Source organism: Prionailurus bengalensis, chromosome B3, assembly GCF_016509475.1.
Source record: "Prionailurus bengalensis isolate Pbe53 chromosome B3, Fcat_Pben_1.1_paternal_pri, whole genome shotgun sequence".
In the NCBI taxonomy this organism is placed as follows: Eukaryota; Metazoa; Chordata; class Mammalia; order Carnivora; family Felidae; genus Prionailurus; species Prionailurus bengalensis.
This window is the reverse complement of record NC_057355.1, coordinates 74745462-74762944: the sequence shown is the minus strand read 5'-3', so window position 1 is coordinate 74762944 and position 17483 is coordinate 74745462. Positions and strand designations below refer to the sequence as shown.

The 17483-nt window shown below is 44.0% G+C and overlaps 1 long non-coding RNA gene across 1 annotated transcript in view; it reads left to right on the top strand.

The window, feature by feature from the left end:
• The window catches only part of LOC122468919, a 189899-nt gene that overhangs the window by 10846 nt on the left and 161570 nt on the right, over positions 1–17483 (top strand). Inside the window, exons 3-5 of the long non-coding RNA XR_006293351.1 lie at positions 10930–11182; positions 13841–13872; positions 14760–14847. This is a non-coding gene — a long non-coding RNA (uncharacterized LOC122468919). The remainder of the gene's footprint in view (positions 1–10929; positions 11183–13840; positions 13873–14759; positions 14848–17483) is intronic.

Below are 17483 nucleotides of genomic sequence, written 5' to 3'. Positions count from 1 at the left end.
AACCGACTGAGCCACCCAGGTGCCCTAATGAATTTATGTCTTTTTAATGTCATTTAGATGTTTTAAATTTTTATGGAATCAACTCTATCTTTTCTCTGATGGCTTCTGAGTTTTATGTCGTTCTTAGAAAGGCCTTTCTTACTCTAACAGTATTAAAAATTCACTCATGTTTTCATGTAGTTATTCAGTATTTGTGTGTGTGCATGCTTGTGTGTGTATTTGGGCCATATGGGGGCGCCTGGGTGGCTCAGTCGGTTAAGCGTCTGACTTCAGCTTAGGTCATGATCTTGCAGTTTATGGGTTGGAGCCCTGCATTGGGCTCTGTGCTGTGACAGCTCAGAGCCTGAAGCCTGTTTCAAATTTTGTGTCTCCCTTACTCTCTGCCCCTTCCCTGCCCGCACTCTGTCTCTGTCTCTGTCTCTGTCTCTGTCTCTCTCTCAAAAATAAATAAACATCAGTAAAAAAATTTAAATCTTTGAGCCATATGATATTTGCTCTTGTATGAGAAATGAGATGAATGTCCAGGTTAACTTTGTGGAAAAAAGTTTTCCCCAATGGTTAGCCAGTTATCTCAGCATTGTTGGAGATATTCCCCCATGCCTTGATTTCTTTATTATTCCCATATGTTTTTGAGCCTATTTCTGGATTCTGTTTCATTCCATTGATTTGTCTATCTGCTCTCAAGTCGGGATTTTAATAGCTATTGCAGAGAGGAAAAAAGAAAGTGGAAAAAGTACCATCAAATAATTTCAAGTAGAATGGCATGGCAGTTCAGAGGAGGGAGAAGGTATTTTTAGTTTGGGTGGTCTGGAAAAGCTTTATGAAAGAGAGACATTTAAGACGGAGGTTAAATGAGCTTCTTTAGTCAAAGGAAATAAAAAAACAAAGACTTGGAGGGAGGAGGTGGTGAATATTTGTGCCGATGCCTGTTGTATCTCTGCAAAGGAGCCCATACTCCACCACTTGGGAGTTTATGCATGCATGTCTTGAATACAGTCAAGAGCATAAATAAATTTTTGTACTACTTATTTAAATCATTTTGAGGATATGTTTATTAACCATAATAGCTACAAGTTGAGCACCTACTATTTGCTAGGAATATCTGTGTCAATTCTGATTCTCACCACGATAAGCAAGATTGTTATTATTATTCTCTTTTAGCAATGAGGAAAAGCCTCACTCAGGTTAAATAACAGATCATAAATGGCTGCACTGAGATTCAAATCCATAGCCAGCAAATAAAAAACCAGTCACACCTACGAGAAACTAGAATAGAAAATATAGCTCTGCCCACATCACCTGGGATCCCTTTGCTTCTGTGCACAGCAGGTGAATTCCAGTGTGAGCTCATTCCCCAAAGCCAGCATATTATTGGAAGGTACAGGAGAGCCAGAGGGGCCTAAGAATTTGTGTCCCTTCCCTCCCTCCACAGCCCTTAACCAATGACTGATGGGGATGAGATACACGTACTTTAGATCTTGTCCTCTCTCTGGGATGCTTTGAAGGTGTGACCCACAGTGCCCCCCAAGCCCTCTGTGGGAATGAGTGTAAATTACCCTCTGTGTGACTTGGCTTGATATTGCACCTTATGTAGCCCAACTTCCTCATTTACTCCAACCTTTTCCTGAAAATACTTCTTTTCTTCTTCTTTTTTTTAATGTTCATTTATTTGTTTTTGAAATGGAGAGAGGATGAGAAGGAGAGGGGCAGAGAGAGGGGGGAGACAGAGAGTCCCAAGCAGGCTGCACGCTGTCAGCACAGAGCCTGATAAACATGAGATCATGACCTGGAGATCATGACCTGAGATGAAATCAAGAGTCGGGTGCTTAACCGACTGAGCCACTCAGGCACCCCGCCCTGGAAATATTTCTTAATAAATCTTTCTCACATGTATCTTTCTCCAAGGCAGTATTGTTCCAAGAAAACTTTTAGTGATATAGAGGTGTGTGTGTGTGTGTGTGTGTGTGTGTCTTTGTGTGTGTGTGTCTTTGTGTGTGTGTGTGTCTTTGTGTGTGTGTGTGTGTGTGTGTGTGTGTGTCTGTGTGTCTGTGTGTCTGTGTATTGGGTTGCCATTTAACTTGCATTTCTTACTGGGGAGGGAGGCAAAAAGCTTGAAAGCCACTGTCCTATACCACATTAAACTGTCTCTATTTGTGTAGAATTCACTGAACTGGAAAGTTTCCTGGGTGCTCCAATCACAACTGCAGATAATTTTCCAGGTCTTACTGCCTATTTGAGTACAGTGACTTAAAATACATTGAATAAAAATGTATTAGTCATGGGTCTAGAGAACACCATCAACTTTGACACAATTGACTAGGCTGTTCTTTGAACTTCTTTGGGCCATCAAGCCTGCCGAACAGCTTTCAAAGTCCAGGTTTCCCTTTGCTAAGGTTGATAAATATGGTATAAAGGTCATGATGTTTGATTGTTAATTTTCTGCTAGCAGGAATAGGAAGACCAAGTTTGCCTTGTAACAGAGCCAGACAGTATACCTGACCATACGGTAGGATAGTCAGCCCAGAGCTCTGGCCCTAAGCCTGGCTTTGGTGGAGAGAGGTGGGGTGTACAAAATTGCTCTGCATTTACCCCCAAGACAGTGCAGTTAAAGGAAAGGAAGATAACATATCACAATACTCACTAACAGCCAATGAGACCTAGCAAAGAGATCAGGCAAGTTTCTGCTGGTCTTATCAGTAGCGATCCCAGGGTAGACGTGGCTTCCAGAATCCACTGGAGGGAGGCCATGAGTGGAGAGAAGGAAGCACCAACTCCCAAAGTATAGCAGACATGAAATCTGGAAGGCAGTGCAAAAAAAAAGCAAGAGACCCACCTTCCCAGAAAAGCCTCAGGAGCCCTGCCATGATGGTGTCAATTGAAGACCTTTATTTGTTAGTGCATGATATAAGATTGGTTCCATATTTAGAAAAGAACTAACATGTGTTGAAAATTCAATGGAATGATTAAGAAAAAAGGAAAGAGATCTCAGCTTATCAAGTTTTGGATGAAGATGGCCATGAGTTAAGAATTTATAGGGTCTCTGGTTATTGTCCCAGGGAAGAGCCATGCTTTCTGGTAGATGTGGCCATTCTGGTCACCGCAAAGGTGTGCTGCAGTGTGGGAGGTGGGTGCTTATTAGCACCATCAAGGTCTGGTCGAAGGATCCTTCACTACCAGCCAACTCCCTTCCAGCTGATTACATATTCATTTCATTGCTTTCCGATTCTTACTCCAGGTAGGAGGTGTGGATCATAGATGATACCTTTTCTCATTACTGGGAGGTAATGTTCCCCACCGAAACCTAGTCCATTGGCTTTTGAGACTAAATCAATTTCATGTGAGTTTGAGTTGTGAGAGTCAGTATCATATTCCCCCACAAGTTTTAGAAAAGAACTAAGATGTTGACTATCCAAGTTCCAGGCTGATTGGTCTGAGAGCCACACCAGGGGTCAGGACCCTGAGAGTCCCAGCCTGAAATGTGCAGTCAGATCTCATAGGTTCCCAGACCATAGAAGAGCATCAGACCCCTGCCCAGCTGACCTGAAAACCTGGGGCATTACAGGCATTACAAGCTGGTTCCTGACTGTTGGTAAGACTCTAGAATTCAGCCATAAGAGGACATTCACATGGCAGGTGGGGTGAGAGAGAGCTTTGGCTCGAGGGAGCTGAGCAGGGGTGGAATTGGAGGTGTGTTGGGCGAGGGTCAGTTTGGTCTTCAGTTTCTGTCTTGACCACTGTTTATGGAAAATTAAGTGAGAAAGAAGCTTTTGGGTTCTGTCTCCAGGGGAAGCTGTGCTCAATTCCAGTGGTGACGACAGGCTCCCTAGCTCAGGGGTTCTATCTCTGTCTGACATTCAGGGTGGGGTGGGGTGGCTCCTATGAGGCATGGTGGGGCGGGATGTGGGGGGCTCCTTGGCTCATAGTGCACAAGTATTAAATATTTTAAGCTTTATAATATTCATACAGTACTTTCACATAAACCTCATACCGTAATTGTTGCAAAGATACACAATTTTTTCCCCAAAGCAGATTCTAATTAATCAACAGTATGCTGATTAAGCATCTGCAGGAGAAGCATTGTGCTAAATGCTGTAGGATATTAAAGATTTACAGCATGAACTTAGTCCTTGCACTCAAGGAATTTACAATCTAACCGAGGAGCTACGACAGGTCAATGAAACATCCAGAAAACAACCACCGAAAAAAAGAGCTAAACTAAGTGTTATTTATCTGCACCTCTTCCTACCCTTCCATTGAGTCTCCCCACAGGGAAGCTCTCCCCTGCCCCAGGGGGTGGGACTCTGGAGGCTCTAGGCACATAACACAAGCCTTCCTCTTGTGCCCCACCCGCTCCTCAGTCCACCTGTCTTTGTCCCCTCCCTTCCCATAAGGCTCTGTGGGGGTGCCTGGGAGTAGGGGTTCGTATGGAGAGATCTCCAGAAAATGGACCCTGCAAAGGTGAATGGGTCGGACAAAAATAAGTCTCATGTTTTTTATCATTTTCTGTGAAAATTGAATGAGTTTGGTTCGTTGGATGGGTCAGGCATACCTTATTAAATTGATGAGCATCTGTGAAGTCTCCCACATGCCGAAAGAAGATAAAAGGCCATCAGGAGATCAGGGTGTGGACGTCTTGGGGGCTTCTTTGGTTGCTTTTCCAGGTTCTGACACTCTGTCTTTATACCCATATTCTTAAAATAAACATTCCTCCCAGACTAGTGCTAATGCTGTGAGTGTCATCATTTGGGTGTGGTCCTTTGAACAAGGCAGGTTCAAGAGAGTGACAGAAGTATTACTGGAACCAGCTTCTGCTATTGTGCTGGCCTTTCTCAACAGGGGCTCCAGAAGAGAATCGAGGCCTGTAGCATAGTATTTGAAGGATTATTTTCTCAGTTCTCTCAAGGATGGTATATAGCTAGTACCAGTCTAGAAGCAAAAGAGATACAAGTTAACTTATTACATACAATTGTTGCCCTAGGGCATTAGGACTTAGGTTTCTCATGGAGACCAGGGTCTCAAGCAACACCTGAGCTCCTTCCTTTTCTTGGCCTGACTCTGTTACCATAAGTGACCCATAATGACTTCTTGAGTCATGAGTTTTGACGATGTAGACCATAAATAATTGGAGTTCAAAGGTGAGACCAGAGCCCTGTGGGTAGTATTATGTTGAGTTATAATGTTATTAGCTGTACTAAGGTCTAATATGAACCTAGATTAGGCAGTGAGCCTGGAAAGAGAAGACTCTTCAAACATGCTCTCTCCCTCCTTCTGTATCAGGGAGCTCTGCAAGGCAGGGTGGCTTGGAATGGCCGTACATTTGAGTAATGACTCTTCTCTGTAGTATGGAATTGGAAAACCTCCATTTCAAGAAAAAGCATACTTTAGATCTTATAAACAGTGATTTAAATAACAAAGGTGAAGGAAGTATGTCTGCCCCATCTGATATACAAGAGATCTTCTGATTTGGCAAGGGGAGTCAAGGTATTGAGTGAGTCTGGAATGTGTCAGAATTGATGGGGTAGAGAGAGAAGGTAAGGGTGCCTTGAGCTCAACAAGATAAGCATAGGGACCTGTCGGTACAGAAGAGCACAGGAGCCACTGGCTCTCCTGTCCTCACTCTCACCATGCAGGGCTGGGTTGGGAGGATGCCTAGGAAATACTATCATGCTGGAGTTTAAATGTTCGGGAAAGCATTTTCTCTGATGCAGGCTTGGCCTGTACATTGTCTGACTCCCGTGTTTTGGAGGTTGCCAGGGGACAATACATTCCTTTGAGATTCTGGTTTCTACCCTTAATGGACCAGGCAGAGCCTAGTTTTCTTGGGCCCCTGCAGGCTGTGAGAATAACTGCATTCCTGCTTGAAACCCCCAGCTTCTCTCTTTGGGTAGAGACCCTTTTTTTCTTCCTGGCTGGATCCGGGGAGGCTGAGAAGTAGCATTCAAACTTGCCATGCTGCAACTGTAGCTTGTAGGACTGCATCTCTGTGTAAAGATTCACTTAGAGTTTCTAGTGTGGAGCTACAAAATGTATCCTTATTTTAGATCAGGTCTCTTTGCTGTATGTTCTTGTGTACTTCCCTTTTGAAATACTTACACTAAGATTGTTTATTTAAACTGGTTTTCTGCTGTAGACTATGAGCAGCATGAGATCAGGAACTGAGCCTATCTTGCTCACTGTTGTATCCCTATTACCAAGTACAACAGATTCCTCCTGGACACTTCAAAGAGGGGACTTAAAATGGAATTGAGGGGTGCCTGGGTGGCTCAGTCCACTTTGGCTCAGCTCATGATTTCACGGTTCATGAGTTTGAGCCCTGTGTTGGGCTCTGTGCTGACCACATGGGGCCTGCTTGGGGTTCTCTGTCCCCCTCTTTCTGCCTCTCCCCTGCTCTCTCTCAAAATAAGTAAATAAACATTAAAAAAACAAAACAAAACAAACCAGGGAGTTGATTACATGTAATGGACAGAGGTGAGAAGCTGAATGGGCTGGAGAAATAATCAGGTATTAGTGCCAGCAGAAAGCTGCTGCTACCATGGAGACTCGAAGGACACAGGAGAGGGATGGTGTCACTAGAATCAGAAACTGAGGCTGTGCCATAGCGAGGACTGCCAAGGACCCTGATGGGAGGAGCTGTGTGGTGAGGAGCTGGGTCCATTGCAGGAAAATGATACTCAAGGTACAGAGGGATGGGAAAAATAACCTGGCTTCTCTTGCTTCCCAATGTCCAACCTGTTACTGTTGCCTTCCATGGGCCATTCTAACTGGAAGGCAATTGGAGAGGGTAAAGAGGGAACAGGATTTGCAGGAGAAGGGCAGGGAAGAGATCTGAGAGCAAATAGGCAATGACTGGCACAATATGAAGTAACAAATACTCGTTGCTTACATGAATGAATAGGCATGGGTGCCTGGGTGGCTCAGTCAGTTGAGCGTCTGACTTTGGTTCAGGTCATGATCTTGTGGTTTGTGAGTTGGAGTCCTGTATCAGGCTCTGTGCTGACAGTTCAGGGCCTGGATCCTGCTTCAGGTTCTGTGTGTCCCTCTCTCTCTCTGCCCCTCCCCTGCTTGTGCTCTGTCTCTCTCTGTCTCAAAAACAAATAAAAAAATTTTTAATAGAAAAAACGAATGAATAGGCAAAGAGACATGCATTAAGTATTGGCTGATCAATATTTAAGGGAGCCACACCCTCCCATTCACAACCTGTCAAAACTATCCCACCCCTCACTTTTCTGCCAGTAGCTGCTACAGATGTCTTCTTGAGCCGCAAATTTGGACAGTGTAAGCTAAGTGTAACTGAAGTTCAAAGGATAGACAAGAGCCCTAGTTCATTCTGAATTGCCTGAGTTAAAAAAATGTTCTTCTGCAGGGATTACCCAAAATACTAGTAAAGATGTAGGCTGTTTAACATTACCCAGTTTGAAATCCAGCCTGGTTTTCTTGAGCCTCAAATCTAGCAGCTACAGGGATAGCGTGCCTCAAAATGACACAGGTCACCATTTCTGAGGCAAAGACCTAGCCTGTCCCTCACAGGTAGGTGCGTGGTTAGGGTTTCAGATCAATGGGGCTGAGAGGCTTTCTTCTCATTTGGGCTCCTGTACCCTTTTGGAGACATGGAAGGCTGCAATTCTACAGTGTGTCCACTAGAGGGCCACAGGGCCTCCCCTCAGAGTCCAGACTGGGTGGAGACTTGGTACCTCACCCATATTCCATGGGGGCGCTGCTATGTGGGGTCTAGACTTAGGCACCTCATGTGTTGGAGCTGATCTGGAGTAGCAGAGATGCCATGATTCAGAGATAGGAATTTCCTATTCAGTTTCCTCACTGTCCCTTTTGCTGGTTCATTTTACATTTAATAACAGTTGATTTAAAACATTTACAAATGAAGAAATCAAAGTAGGAAGTGTGTGTGTGTGTGTGTGTGTGTACACTCCTGTGCATGTTCATAAATACATGTGGCTATTTTGATTTTTTTTTAATCATTTATTTATTTTCAAGAGACAGAGAGAGACAGAGTGCCAGTGGAGGAGGAGCAGAGAGAGAGGGAGACAGAGAATCCGAAGCAGGCTCCAGGCTGTTGGCGCAGAGTCTGACACGGGGCTCGAACCCACCAACTGAGATCATGACCTGAGCAGAAGTCAGTTGCCCAATGGACTGAGCCCCCACATGTGGTTATTTTGAAGGTGAGGTAGCAGGGAGTGGGGATAATTGGGGTCACATCAATCAATGCCTAAACCTACAGCTTAAATATTATTTAATGTTGAAGAAATTCAGAGCTGGAAAAAGACCTTGGAAATAATTTAGCACCTCCCTCATTTATAGCTGGAGAAACCAACAGAGACTTTGCTGCTTGCAAGATGCCTGGAAGGTTCAGAAATTTTAGGAATGTAGTTAATACGTCGAGTTATTAAGGGGTTTGTGGTAAGATTTTCAGTATTCCATGCTTGCTCCCCTTTTCTTAGGTTCCACCTGAACTGTTAAGACAGCAGCAACAAAGCACAAAAAGACATTTTTTCCAGTTTTCTGTTGAAAATGTTTGGCTTTCTGGTTCTAATCCCATCTTTGGTCTTTGTGTTCTTTCTGGAAAGAAAGATCGAACCAGAGGATAGAAAGACCCGACATTGTAGGAAAATTATCCAGGAAGATGGTGGAGTGAGTAGAAACCCAGCCAAACTCCTCATCACAAATTGTATTAAAATCAATCAGAAATTTTACTAAAGAAATTTCAGCGGTACCACAGAGATCAGTCACTAAGGTAACTTAAGGGAGAATGCATTAAACTGGAAAAATTAATGTGGCCTCCCTGAAAAAGTGTCATCACTCAAAAAAGAAAAAAGGAGGTACAAAAAACTTTATTTTAATTAATCCTGAAAAAGAGCAACCACAGGGAACCACACAAAGAATTCAGAAAACAGTTGGAGCCCCTTTTCAAAGAAACGGATATCCTCTCAAGTGAGAGAAGGTCAGAATTAAAAAGAATGAAGGTAACGATCATTGCAAAAGACAAACCGAGGTTGTTGTTTAAGCTGTACAAAGAAGAAATTGCACTTAAATCAGTTTAAAAAACACTAGAAAAACTTTCAGCAATATATCCAGAATTTCAAGAAACTAAGCTAAGAAATTAAACGGTTCAGGAGGGCCATTCTGGGGAATAGAGCTTATTAGCATTGCAATTTCTTCATAGTTAGATTTCCAGGATAAGTAGACAAAATAAAAGGGACTAAATCAATAATTAAAGATGCAGTAATATATTCTCCAGAACCAATAAGAGGGTAGATTTGAAATGAGAAGAACCTATGGTCTCATAGAGTCCTTACAACATTTCAAGAGCGACTTGTGATTTACGAGATAGCTCTCACACTCGTGCGTGTTCTCATTTGCCCTTCACAACAACTATATGAGGTAGACAGATAATATTATTCCTTCATTTTGCTGACAGAAATTAGCCTCTGAGAGGCTGAGTGGTTTGTCCAAGGGATATAACTAGTGAGTGAAGAGTCCAAGTTTTGCTCTCCAAAGTGGGAGGATCTTATGTACATTTTGCATACTAAGGAAAAAACATCTACAATAACATGCAAAAAGAAAAGATCACTTAAAAATGTTTTTAAAAATGTTTATTTTTGAGAGAGAGAGAGAGACAGAGCATGAGCAGGGGAGGGGCAGAGAGAGAGAGGCAAACACAGACTCTGAAGCAGGCCACAGGCTCCAGGCTCGGAGCTGTCAGCGCAGGACCCAGTGTGGGTGTTGAGCTCTCGAACTGTGAGATCATGACCTGAGCTGAAGTCAGATGCTCAACTGACTGAGCCACCCAGGCACCCCTGGAAAAGATCACTTTTAAAAGAATGCAAATTGGAAAGACTATTGCCCTTTCTAGTAACATAAAAATAGCGTGGTGAATATGGAAAGATATCACCAAGGATGGGGGTGGGTGGAGAGAGAGAGACAGAGTGAGAGAGAATGTGTCCATTCATTCATAACCTTGCCAAACTGCCCTCCATGTGGGATGCCACAAAGACCTCTTCAAGGTCCTAGAAACCCAACCAGTCATCTTTTTCCAATTAGTTCTGAGGACTGCTTCTAACAGAAGTCTGCATTAAACACAGAAACCTAAATAGGTGGCATTGACCTGAATTATCTATTCTTATCTTTTACATTATCTATTACAAAAACATGTAAATGAGAACAGTATGAGAAAGCATTTTTTTGTTGATAAAATACAATTATTGTATTTGATGGAATGAGAGTAAGATGTATCCTCATTCCTGTATGAGGCATTACAAACTGCTGTCAACTTTCTAAGAATTATTTGGCTAAATATGACAGGAACTATCCCCTACACGCAATACTACCAGTCTGGGAACTTATCCTAAAGCAATAATGCAAAGAAGAAAAAGTTATATAGGTGGCTATACTGATATTATTTATAGTTGTTAAAACTTGAAATAAAAACCCAGTAATTGGGTTTTAGCCCACATGAATATTAAGTAAGCTATTAAAAAATAATGAAAATTAAATGTGTGTATGAAATTAGCGATGGGAGTAGAACTAAACTTTTCACATTACCCTGATTAAACAACGAAAACAGTGTGCACATAGATAAAAAGTGGAATGCCATTCAGGGAAATGACATGAATTCATTTAGGGAGTGGGATTGAAGCTGAGCTTTCTAATTTCATTCTTTAAATAATTTTTTAATTCATAAATGATTAAGAAATGACCAATGCTGAAACATGGCCAGTCCCATCCAGGTCAGAGATTTGTGACCTCTTTGGAATGGTGAGAAAGTGCTCATAGGCATGGTGTCTGAGTAGGAGAGTTGAGGCCTGTGGGCCTGGGGACCAGGGCTGAGAAGAGACCTAATTTACCCTCCGTCGTCATCGTCATCGTCTTCTTCTTCTTTTTAAAAATATTTTTAAATGTTTGTTTATTTTTCAGAGAGAGAGAGCATGTGCACACGAGCTGGGGAGGAGCAGAGAGAGAGAGGGAGAGAGAGGATCCAAAGCAGGCTCTGCTCTGATAGCAGAGCCCAATGCGGGACTTGAACTCACGAACCTCAAGATCATGACCTGAGCCGAAGTCAGATGCTTAACTGACTGGGCCACCCAGGCACCCTGTCCTCTATCTTCTTTGATGCCTTTTGAATTTTGTATCCTATGCATGTGGTACCAATTTTGAAAATGATATCCAGGTGCGACAAATCTCCATTGACTATGTTTCTGATTCCAGAATTGGGCCAAATGGTCGGATGATGGGACAGAATAGTTAAAATCAGGGTGGCCTTGGAAAATCCAGAGCATTCAGTCAGTGTGCCAGATAATTGGAAGGGTGAGCAGTTGAAGCCATCCTGAAGGTAGACAGAGGGCAACAGGTAGGGGGTGGGCCCGCCTGGGAGTCCAGTTGAAGTGGCGGAGATCTGGGAATCTCAGGGTTGAAGGCCAAGGAACAGAGAGCTGCAGTGCGGAGGTTGAAGGTGAGCAGAGCCAGTGACAAAGTGCTTGTGTTGCAGATGGCAGGAGAGGGAGGTGAGGGAGGTGTGGGCCGAGTGGCAAGGGAGGCAAGACTACCCCATGAGGTATGGTGCAGATGGAAACCAAGGGTAGGGCATGGAGTAGAGCCAGAGACTCTGGGGGTATGAGGTGGGGGACACTACAGAGGCTCGGAACAAGGGGAGCCTACTGGGGTGGGCTGCTGAGGCCAGGGCGAGGTGGGAGGAAGCAGATGCACCTGACTGGGTCCAAGGATCCGGGGCCAGTGGTGCTAGGGTAGCTGCAGATCTTAACAGTTTCTTCTCTTACATAGTTGGCAAGGGAGAAAGAGTAGGATTAGCATTCAGAAGGCCTAGGTTCAGGTCTTGCTTTGGGGACCAGCTCTGTGACCTTGATCACTGTTCTGTCATCCTCAAATATGGGTCATATTACCTGGAGGCAGAATGAGGGGACAACAGTGAGCCGGGGAATGGGGAGCTACGTGCTCTCTGAGCTGTACCTACAATCAGCACAAAACAGCTCGAAGCAGAGAAGTGCCATGTCACATGAAGGAGGCAGAAAGGCCACTTGAGATGGACTGAAGCCTGAATAAAGACCTTAACTTGTTAGAACAGGATTTGAGGAACCGCAGAGCCCTGAAGAGTGGCAGGTGTCTACACTGGCTAAGCACTGCTTGGGTGAGGGAGAGGTGTAGTGTTTTTTTTTTTGCTGACAGGGATGCATTAGGCTTCTCTGACCCCCTCAAAGCCTTGAGTCACGGTAACCTGCTCGGCAGGTAACCCTCTTGTGACCCTCTGTGTGGCACTGTTTGGCTTCCCACATAGCCTGCCCCACAGGCATACGCCTTTCCATTAGAGGAGGAAAACACCCGGTCCCTTTGAAAGTTGTTTCTCATTGTTCACTAAAATAGTTAAAAACAGCAACTTCGGGACCACGTTCAAGTTCTAGCTCTACTCGCTGCTTTCTTCAGCTGCCACCAAGGTGCTTGGTCTTTGTGAGGAAGTTAAACTAAGGCTGCGTTGGGTGAGGGCGTTGCCTCATTCCGTGACTAGCACTGGGCCAGGTACACTGGCCTAGCATGCCTGCACCAAGGCTTTCATCTGGGAGCTCCCCTGAATGTACTTGGCCCTCATCCTGCACAACAATGAGGTGACAGTCATGGAGGAGAGGATCAGTGCCCTTATTGAAGCAGCGGGTGTAAAGGTTTCAACCTTTTTGGCCAGGCTTGTCTGCAAAGGCCCTGGCTGATGTCAACATCAGGAGCCCCATCTGCGTAGTTCAAGGCTGGTGGACCTGTGCCCTGCACTGCTGCCGTCTCAGCTGAGGAGGGAGTAGAAGCAAAGAAGAAGAAGCTGAGGAGTCTGAGGAGGACGTGTGCTTTGGTCTGTCTGACTAAACTTCTTCTGTAACCTGTTCAGTAAGAAGCGGAAGTGTTAAAAAAAAAGGTTCTGGCTCTGCTTCTTCCTAGCTGGTGACCTTGGACAGGTGACTGGACCTTCCTGTGCCTCAGTTTTCTCATCTATAAAATGGAGATGTTAATAGTACTTGGCTCCTACTTGTGAGGAATAGTGTGGTAAATCATGTAAGAGTACTCAGTGCATGGTGCATAGTAGGTGCTGTGCACATGCTGTGGTACATGTGGGAAATGACTGACTTGGCACTCTTGTTTATCCACATTGCACTCTGGGAGCTTAGAGTCTCGGAGATGCTGGCACCCCTGAGAGGCTGTCCCATTCTCTTTGTGCTGGTACAATCAGGTTTCTGAGCCTATAAGTCTGAGGAAGACATTCAGCCATGGTGACTTCTCCAAAGTAATGCCTTGTGGGGACCTTAGGCAGTGACCCAGAGGGCTGCCTCTGCTTGCCTCCTGCGTTCTTTCCTTTCTTCCACATCTTAATGCCACTCGGGACTGTTGAGAGGGCTGGACGGGATGTCTGTAAGCCCTTGCAGACAGCAGGCATAAATGATACATGATAAATGAATGAATGAAATTGCCTGCTCATCCCTTCTTCCGGGGCTGGCAGTCCCCAGGGAGACAGACATGTGCGGATATTGTACAGCCACATATGAAGAGGAAGGAGGACTCTATTGTATCAGAGGAGGGAGGCAGGGGGGAGATTTTGTTTGTTTTGAAGAAAATTCCAGGAGTTTCCTAGAGGGAGGAGCTTCCAGATGGAGGAGGTGGTTTTCGTGAGTCTTGGAGGGGTGAACAGGCTATAGGGAGCTGATGTGGCTACAGTCTGGGTGTGTGTGGCAGAATGCTGGGAGATGAGACAGAACCATCTGATGGGGGCCAGGTCCCATGAGTATGAAAAATGACAAATTGTGCTGTGCTAATAGGTTTTGATTTCATCCTACAGGCAATGGGGATCCCCTGAAGAATTTCAGGCAGGTGAGTGACAAAAAGGAATTTGCATTTTATTTATTTAGTTAGTTTTTTAAATGTTTATTTTTGAGAGAGACAGAGTGTGAGCAGGGGAGGGGCAGAGAGAGAGAAAGGGAAACACAGAATCCAAAGCAGGCTTCATGATCATGTGAGATCATGACCTGAGCGGAAGTTGGACACTTAACTGACTGAGCCACCCAGGCGCCCCAGGAATTTGCATTTTAGGTGTGAGATCCTTGAGAGTCTGACAGGTGTTTTTTGTTTTTTGTTTTTTTCTTTTTGAGAAAGAGAGAGAAAGTGAGAGACAGAGGTAGAGGGAGGAGTAGAGGGAGAGAATCCCAAGGAGGCTCCATGGCCAGTGCGGAGCCCAATGTGTGCCTCTATCCTGTGACCCTAAGATCATCACCTGAACTGAAATCAAGAGTTGGCCACTCAACCAATTGAACCACCCAGGTGTCTTGAGAGCAGAGGAAGTGTCTTATCTACCCTTGTGTCTTTAGTAAGAGACGTACAATTTTATTCATGGTAAGAAATCCACATTTGGTAAATGAATGAAAGACAGCAGTGGTGGCTATGGAGGATAGATGGGTCTGAGGGAGACCACTAAGGAGGCCAGGTGGGGGCGCTGAGCGTGTGAGCAAGGGGAGCATTGGGGCTTGGGAGGAGGTGACCACATTTGAGACTTGTAAAATTAGACCTTTAGGTGACTGGCTGTGGTGGGGGCACTGATGAATGAAGACAAAGCAAAGATGGCTTTATGATTTCTAGCTAGGGTGATGGCAAAGCTATTAAAAATTGAAAGAAACAAGGGGGAAGAACCAATATGCTAACATCTAGGACACCACCACAGTATGAAGTGCTCAGTGGGCATAAATGAATTTTTCTTCTCTCAGAATTTTGCCTGAAAACAAGGCTGTCATCGTTAATGCTGCTGATCAACTCTTCTGAGTTTTTGAGGGGACCCAGAGTTTCAGTTTCAAGGTAGGATTAAAGAAATCACGTTGCAATGATCACCTGTATTATTTTAGGTCATGTGTATAATGGGACATCTCTGGAAGGGGCAAGTATAAGCATATGTGTTTAACTATTGAACTATGAACATTACGAATACACGACTGAATGGAATGTCTGGAGATTTCCCTTATACCCTCTACTTCCCCACCCTGTCCCCCCTGCCACAACCTCTCCCACTGTCAACATCAGCCACCAGAGTAGCACATTTGTTACAACTCGTGAATCTAAAATTACTCTAAAATATAAAATCTGTTAGTTAAAAAAAACTCGATACAAGTGTATACTAGTATACATTGTGATTATATGCATATACAGCTGTGTACAGCTATCTGCAGTGGAGACAAACAGGACCATCTAGGGTGGGATCCTGCCTCTGGAATCTCTAAGTTGTGTGGCAATGAGCCAGCTCTCAGACTCACTGTCCACAGGACTGAGGGCTCTCAAGTTTTTGAAGGAAGCTGAGGCATATTAGAGAATCCCCCTAAACAGTAGGCACTTAAGATGAAAACTGTTTGGTGTGCATATCTAAAGTATTTATTCTGGGTTGCCTGGGTGACTCAGTGGGTTAAGCGTCTGACTTCGGTTCAGGTTATGATCTTGTGCTTCCTGAGTTAGAGCCCCACATTGGGCTCTGTGCTGATGGCTCAGAGCCTGGAGCTTGCTTCGGATTCTTTGTCTCCCTCTCTTTCTGCCCCTCCCCTGCTTGTGCTCTGTCTCTGTCTCTCTCTCTCTTTCTCTCTCAGAAAAAAAATGTTTATTTCTCCACATGCCTCCACTTTTATACACCTCTCCTAAAATGGCAGAGAACAAGGGGTGGGCACTGTGCTGGACATCTCCACAGCACATTCCATTCGTCTGGCGCCAACGCACATTGCTCCAATAGGAGGCTGGCAGGGCAGGCCGCTGGGCCTGCTGACTCCACCCCCTGTTCCACCTGCATTGAATGATGCTGGTTGGTGTCCATCCTGAGCCCTTTACAGAACTGCTATGTTGTCTTATTCCAGCTCCTGAGGAAATAACAAGTGCTTTCTGTAGATGAAAAGACAAATTGGCCTGTGGCCGACAGCTCTGAAGTCCACTGCAGCGAGCAGAGCAAAATTTACTGTTTCATCTCACAATGCATGTGTTTTAGCTCTTTCTACCACCAGATTTAACAAAACTCTAACGTTAAAGTTAAAGTAGCACAAGGATTTTATGAAGATCCTGTATAATAAGTTCCACCCCACATTGCCCCATTCCCAGAATCTAAGAGACTGGTATTTACTTTTCTAACTATTTCGGGGGGGGGGGGATTTTTTAGATCTTTTTCTCCCCAGGCCTCCCAAATAATGGTGGTGTATTTTCTCTCTAATGGCATGGACAGAGGCCCTCTTCTGCTGACTTTATTGATCAGGTTTGAGTTAATGGTAGTGGTTTGTTTGAAGTAGGTTTCTGTATGTGTGTGTTTGAGGGAAAATACATGCAAAGAGGCAGGTAGAGTAGTCCTTTGGGTTCTTGCTGTGACCAAGAGGTTTTTATCTTTTAAAAAAAATTCTTTTTTCTTTGAGAATAAAAAATTATGCTTAACAATCTTAGTTGGCTTCGTAGTGGGTCCAATTATTGGGGGATAAAAAAATCTCATTAATGACATTTTCAGGTTTAGTATGACTACATTTATATACTTAGAAGGACCAGTTGTATATAAAAACACCCATTTTGATGAAAACTGTAAATGCTTATTAAAGCACTTTGACTTCCTTCTTTTCTGGCAACTGCTACCTAAAAATATCTCTGAATACTATGTTAAGGGAAAGTGTTTTGAAAAAAGTGGAAAGTTATATGAGAAGGTTCATAATCCCAAATCTCATAGAAATAAAACAGAGGCAAAATATGTAAATAAGATTGTGTGTGTGTGTGTGTGTGTGTGTGTGTGTGTGTAAATTATATATGCCATATATTTTCTACCATCCACTCTGCAATAGAGAATATTATTCTTATATACTCAGGAACACAATTAGTAATGATGGATTTTTAAAGAGCTCTAGACATCTTGATAAGGTCAACCAAGAATGGGAACCTATAGATAAACTTCATCTTTATACAAAATAAAGGAGAGATTTCGAGAAGCTCGGGGAGGGTCTACTAGCTCTTTCTGTACCCTGTGGTTTTATGTGGTTCTTATAAAACCTGTTCAGGCAGAAGACAGCGGTGACAGGGTTATAGAACCTGGGGCTGAATCAGGACGAGGCTTCAGACCCTGAAGTGCATGATCAGGAGCTCAGCACCCAGTACAACAAGGAGGAAAGTGCTAGCCACACCATGTCTTTTCTTTCCCCAACTTCTGAACATTGAAACACATTTGGTTTTTATATGTTTTTCTTGGAGGAATGGTTAGGATGCCTGACGTGGTCAGGGACAGAGGAAAGTGGTTAAGAAAGCATTTGCTACAAAGCGATGGGAGAAAAATTGAATTGCTCTGTGCATGGCTGGTTGAGTTCTTCCCGCTGTATCTATGATAAAGAGAATACACAATTGGGGATTTTCCTCCTGGACAATTACTATTACACGGACTACCAGTGGGATCCAAAGCATTGCCACTTGTGGATGGCTTGAAAGAGAAGCAT